The 6,779-nt window shown below is 42.5% G+C and overlaps 1 pseudogene across 1 annotated transcript; it reads left to right on the top strand.

The window, feature by feature from the left end:
• The first annotated feature begins 331 nt into the window (after positions 1–331).
• On the top strand, positions 332–2,418 carry LOC309383128 (transcription factor 15-like; annotated as a pseudogene). Its single transcript has 2 exons — positions 332–805; positions 2,127–2,418. The product of its transcript is annotated as a transcription factor 15-like (transcript).
• Positions 2,419–6,779: the final 4,361 nt, after the last annotated feature.

Below are 6,779 nucleotides of genomic sequence, written 5' to 3'. Positions count from 1 at the left end.
AACCATTCCAGAGATTGAAGGGAAAGGGGAGGGTGAGGGCTTCGTTTCCCTTCTACCCATGCTCCTGGGGGCTGCCCAGGCCTTTGCGCATGTTGACATGACAAGGGGGAGACAGGTGCAGGGCTTGCAATAGCTCCTCTGAGAGGCAGCTCCACCTCCCTTGCCTTATTTACAGAGCCACCATCTGCTCGATCTAAAAGGAGCAACCATTCAAAAAATGACCCTGCTGCTGGAGGGGAGTTGGTAGAGCAGCGGCTGCTGATGCTAACAGGAGCAAGGTGGCAGCTGCTGGGCATAAAAGTGATGGAGCTGAAGGGCTGCCGGCTTGACCATGAAGTCGAGCGGGGGTGCTGCATCCGATCTGGAGGAGCTGGAGAGTGGCAGCAGCGAGAGCAGCTCAGGCCGCTCCCTGCCAGGCACTGGGGCCCAAAGCAAACGCAAGCGCAAGAGTCCTCGGCTGAGTGGTCACAACAAGCAGAGGCAGGCAGCCAATGCTCGGGAAAGGGACCGAACCCACAGCGTCAACACCGCTTTCAGCACCCTCCGCACACTCATCCCAACCGAGCCTGCAGACCGTAAGCTGTCCAAGATCGAAACCCTGCGCCTGGCTTCGAGCTACATCTCGCACCTGGCGAATATGCTGCTCCTACAGCAGCAGCAGCAGCAATCCAGTGGGAACTTGACTGAGGAGGCCTTGCTTGTGAGGCAGCCCTGCCTGCAGTATCAGCCTCTCCTGCAGGGAAGCCCTGCCTCAGGGAGCCCAAGATCCATTTGCACCTTCTGCCTGAGCAACCAGAGGAGACTGGTAAGGTTGGCATTAGCCCCCCCACCGACCGCCCCCAAATCATGACCCATGCAGAAATGGCCACTGCGCTACCACCTCGAGTCTAGAAGGTGGCAGTGTTTAGGCGTCCTTGCCCCACATTTTAAATGAACTTGCTTGATTCAGATTCTGTGCTTTTGCACAGGCAAAAAAGGGATACCTGTATGGCATGAAGCAGATGGGGAGGTGGAACTTAATCTGTATTAGGGTATTAGCATCATGCCAAATATCATATCACAGACAAACCTTCTTTTAAGTGTCTTGGGGTGTCTTCTCATTCTCGAAAAGGGGGTGCTCCTGAGCTCTTTTTAAAGACAGGTAAGGGTTTTTTTTTTTCATATGAACCTTGCATATAGAAATGAATGAACAAAAACTGCATTTACTTTGTTTTGTAGCTGGAAAAGTAACCTTCATTAATTTTTTTTCGTTTTTATAAGCAATCGTTAGATTGTTCAGGTCTTTGAATAGTATTCTTTTATTGTATTTCTCACAGAGACTGTTTTATCTTATCCAACCCTTAAGAGAGCTATTTTAAAAAAAACTTTTCCATTTTAGGGTTTACATTGAATAAAACTAAAACAGCAAACTTAGCCTTGAGAATGAACATGACTGAAGGTGCAAGTAAAGATACAGGTACAATTAAGGTGCAAGTATGTACAAGACAGCTTCAATAGATATCTAGATAGATGATAGATAGATGTTTGATGGATGGATGGATGGATGGATACAGATACAGATACGGATACGGATAGGGATAGGGATAGGGATAGGGATAGGGATAGGGATAGGGATAGGGATAGGGATAGGGATAGGGATAGGGATAGGGATAGAGATAGAGATAGAGAAAGAGACAGAGACAGAGATAGAGATAGATCATTTCAGTATGTATCTAATTCAGTATTCAGTATATATCTAATCTTTCTCTGGGTGTGTGTATACATGTCCACAACACTGGTGTGATAGACTCTGATAGAACAAGTGAAATGTTCACTGGCCATTGGCAACAGAGATGAAAAACCCATAAATGTATTTGTTTATGTATCTTGCTGTTTAATAATGGATGCTTTTGGTCCTATTTGCAGCACAGAGAACGGGACAAACACCTGTCACTTTAAAAATTGTATGGATGTTGATTCAGATGAGCTGCTTGTGTAAATGCTGGACTGGGTACAGAACAGCTCTAGGTAATGGCTTGGCACTCGTGTCATAAAATTCATGTTGAAATCATGCCATTATTTTGATCTCATTCTAAAAGGCAGGGGCAAAACATTAACCACGATTTGCGCTTTGTTTTCCCTTGCAGCAGACCGGTTCCAAGGGCTTTTTTGCAGATGAAATTGAACACGGTGAGGAAAGTTGCACCTGGCGTGGCAAGCTATTTTTGTGCAAGAAATGCTAACCCTAAGCAGCCAAGCTCTGATACCGATGCCTCCCAAACTGATGTCACATGATGGAACTTGAGCTTCCCAACATCCAGCATCTCCTTATCGTGGAGATTTCAAGTGCATCAGAGCTTCTAACCACAACTGAACACACCAAGGAATGGCATGTTTCTCTCTTCTTCTTTTTTCCAAAGGCTCCTTGGCTTCTGCCAGCAAACCCAAAGGTTTCCACTGAGATTGAAGATCTGTACCCAAATGGTAGCAAGAATGCACATGGAATGCACAGATTTATCCAATCTCAATGCAAAAATGATGCTCCCTTGGGTCGCTCTTCTGATCCTAGGAAACAGTTTGTTGTTGCTAGTTGCGAAGTCGTGTCTGACCCATTGCGACCCCATGGACAACGTTCCTCCAGGCCTTCCTGTCCTCTACCATCCTCTGGAGTCCATTTAAGCTCACACCGACTGCTTCGGTGACTCCATCCAGCCACCTCATTCTCTGGCCTCCCCTTCTTCTTTTGGCCTCAATCGTTCCCAGCATTAGGCTCTTCTCCACTGAGTTCTTCCTTCTCATTAGGTGGCCAAAGTATTTGAATTTCATCTTCAGGATCTGGCCTTCTAAAGGGCAGTCAGGGTTAGATCTCATTCCCTCTAGCTAAATATTCCAAACAGCTCTAGAAAGCATCAGGTTGGGAAAATCTGCCCTAGCCAGTCACTGTGTTAAAATGTGCGGCTTCTGGTGCCAAAACAACAACAATGCCTTTTCTTGTCGTGGGTGATCACAAACTCAGAGTATTGATTCCACATGATGGAAATGGAGCTAGTCAGCATGATTTTCTTTAGGTTAACTGTGAGTCATGTACAGGTAGCCCTTGATTTACAATGGTTTGTTTAGTGAACTTGCGAAATCGCAGTGGCACTGAAAAAGTGACTTTTAGCCCTTTTTAGCACTTGCAAACATTTTCAGCATCTCCATGGTCACATGATCAAAATTCAGATGCTTGGCAACTGGCTCCTATTTATGACGGTAGCAGTGTCCCCAAGGTCTTGTGATCATCTTTTTTGACTTTCTGACAGGCAAAGTCAATAGGGAAGCTATAGTCACTTAAAAACCATGTTGCTAATTTTGCAACTGTGGCGAGAAAGGTGGTAAAACAAGGCAAAACTCACTTACCGTTTTACATAAAAACAGAAAATTTGGGTTCAATTCTGGTCATAAGTCAAGGACTTCCTGTGTGTTCAGATTGTTATCTAAGGCAAGGGTCTCCAACCTTGGCAACTTTAAGATTTGTGGACTTCAACTCCCAGAGTTCCTCAGCCAGCAAAGGTTGGAGACCTCTGATCTAAGATACAAAGAACTGCGTTGTAAAGCAGTGGAGAAAGGGAAGTAAACTGCTTTTAGACAGCATAACTCAGAAAATGATTTGCTTTTTAGGGTTAGATGATACATTGGCCATGGTGATCAGAAGAAACCTTCTCCCTTCTCTCTTCTCAATCCTTGTCCTTTGGGAAATATTACATAATAAGGTTTCCTCTCCCCCCCCCCCATTAATGGTAGGAGAAACTGGATAGGTAATGACTCCATGGCTAGTTCTGAGCAACTACTTGACCCATATACAAAATTTGGCATGAAGACCTGAAGATCAGTAGCAGACATAACATCCAGGATTGACACAGATATATTTGAAAAGCAAGAGCTGCCTCAGCTGAGACATAATGTTGAGGTCTTCCTTATAGCGATACGATAGTAGCCGAACTAGCAACAAAGGTGATACTGTATTATCCAGTTGGGTCCGTCACCAGGACCAGAAATGTAGTCTTCTGAGCTTTCAGACTCAAGGTGGAGACACTCTCTGCTAGAGAGAGATCCTGAGGATGGGCTCCAGCACAAGTCTGAAACTCAAAAGACTAATCCTCTGGTCCAAGAGACCGACCCAGGCTGGATCGTGCAACAGTCTGGGACACAGATATTCACCTTCATTTGAGAAAGCTGATATTATCCAAGTGCAAGATGCTCTATCCTTTCTTTCTTTCTTTCTTTCTCTCCTCTCCTCCTTTATGGGAATAAGGTTTCTCGACCATCTCTTTGATGGTATCTCACCCAGGCTGAGGCTTCAATTATAGGAGCAGTGTTTTTTATTTCACTATCAGCAACAGAATGAGAAGATATGGCTTCTTCTATCCAAGGATAGATTCTTTCTGCAAATTAGATTATTTGTTCATTGGCTTGTGCATTGAACCTTTCTAGGGCTAGGAGAAAATTCTGGAAATTAGCCATACAATTTCTATCGTGATTACTCCCCCCCCCCAAAAAAAAGCATAATGCTCCATACTTGAATCTTTACAATTTTTCCAGGGGATGGGGCAGAATATAGGTATTTACGATAGCTGCTATGATCAGGTGATCACATTTGCAACCTTCCCAGCCACCATCTGACAAGTGAAGTCAATGAGGAAAAGCAGATTCATTTAATAACCATATTGTTCACTTAGAAACTGTGGTGATTTATTTAACATCCACAGCAAAAATGGTAGTAAAATTGGGTGCCACCCACTTAACAACTGTCTTGCTAGCAATGGGAATTCTGATCTCAGTTGTAGTTATAAGTCAAGGATTACCTGTATAATATCCAGCCATTTCCCCCTTTCTTCCACTCATTTTTCCCTATTGAAATTCCTATTAAAATTCTTTACATTATCCATTCACAAGCTCTGTCACAGTTTGTATGGCTCCAGCCCTATGTAAGAAGAGATCTCTGCCCTTACCCATTCTTTACATCAGCCTGGCTCCCTTGTGCCCACTGTAACACTGCAGTAGGAAAGAGCTAAGGATGACCCATTGCAAGTGAGCCAACAATGTCCTCATTATCCTTCAGAGATGATGATCTCATGGGCATCGGTGCTGCTGTCCCGATGCCACTCTGGAAGTGGAGCAGGTCAGAGCTTCTCTTCCCCTCTATAATGCAACCCCTTTCCCACCCTGATAAAAAGCCACTGACTTTGCTAGCCTTCTTCTGTAGGAGATATTTTATATGGGGAAACATTTAAATTTTGATACTTGTCTCCGTATGCATGATGACATGTCCAGGCCAGGAATGGATAAATTAATAAAATGGAATTCTAATAGCCTTTTTAAAAGGCCCTGGTTCCTCTCTAATATATGGGCACTTCACTCTTAGAACTGTTTTATGCATTTCTAGCAGCTTATATATCAAATATTAAGTTATTGCTTCTAGAGATTTTCCATTACTTGTGGTAGGAGAAATATGCACACCTTTTTTGAGTCTCGGCCACAGATGCTATGGAGAGCCTCCCTCCAATAGGTCAGCCTACAAAAAGGCATATATATTTAGTAAATAAATAAATAAAATAACTAGGCACCTTCATACTGAAACGAGCGAAGCAGGTGAGAGTCATCCTTGCACCAAAGCTACCTTTAGCCATAAAGTTGGGCCCAAGTCTTGTGTCGCAGATCCCTCGACAAACTGACTTATGAAGTAGCTCTTGTGGAAGATGTCTTTTTCCAGACAGTCCAGTTGCCTCTTGAAAATGCACCTTTGGGCTTTTGTGGAAGATATAGCCAGACAGGAGCGGGCTCCTAGATTTAAAATTGGAGAAGGGCTAAACAGTGAATCACGATTCTTGAAAGAGTGTAGGATCTTTCTAAATTAGTTCATCATTGAAGTGTGCAGCTGAAAAAGATCCCAAGGGCTCTTTATCTTTGCTCCTAGGTTTCTCCCATGGGGTCTCTATGCGTTATATTTGATGTCATCTCTTTAGCGCTTGTTGTGTAGGCCCACAGTCTTTGTTTTGAATTAGACTAAATCTGTAAAATAGGTTTTACATTTTCAAATGCAGGCAGAATAAACCAAAATAAGGTAGAAATTATTAGAGAAGAGAGTTTCGAAATGAGCCTCGGAATATATGTAGGGCATATGTACACATAGAGCAGCGATGTTTGGATTCCTTTAATATATTTCAACACCTGGTTTCTTACTCCAATCAAAATTAACAATCCACCTATTACAGTTTCACAGCATTTGTTAAATTTTAATTGTCTTGATCAATACTTTACAAGTGGATTCTTGTAAAAGTAATTTGCTGTGACATATATTTAAAAGTCTAATTGAATATTTATTGGTCCTGTTTCCAAAGAACAATATAAAAGAGAAATAGATGATTTTTAACTTTTAAAAAACCCTGAAGCGAATAACATGCATTCAAATTTATCTGACTATTTCCATCATTACATTAAATAAACCACCAATCTTGAAAATTATATCTATATATGGTTTATATGCATTAATGAAGCTTGAATTCAGACTAATTGCATCTCAGCAAGCTACAAAGATGCCAGAAAATGCATCCATACATACGCAATGGTCTCATTACTCAACTGACAATAGAATAGAATAGAATTATTTGTTGATGTGATTGGACACACATCAGTATTGTGTCTCAAATACACAATCATGGCATTTGTGTGATATTGTCACACCCATAGCTCCCTGAGTCATAGATGATCATCACCCTAATTTTTATTTCAGAAAGTTTGTTATTTCTCCCCCTCCACCA

The sequence above is a fragment of the Natrix helvetica genome, assembly GCF_964273705.1.
Source record: "Natrix helvetica genome assembly, chromosome: 1".
NCBI lineage: Eukaryota > Metazoa > Chordata > Lepidosauria > Squamata > Natricidae > Natrix > Natrix helvetica.
Note: the sequence above shows the minus strand (reverse complement) of the source record. Positions and strands in the feature narration are given on the sequence as shown.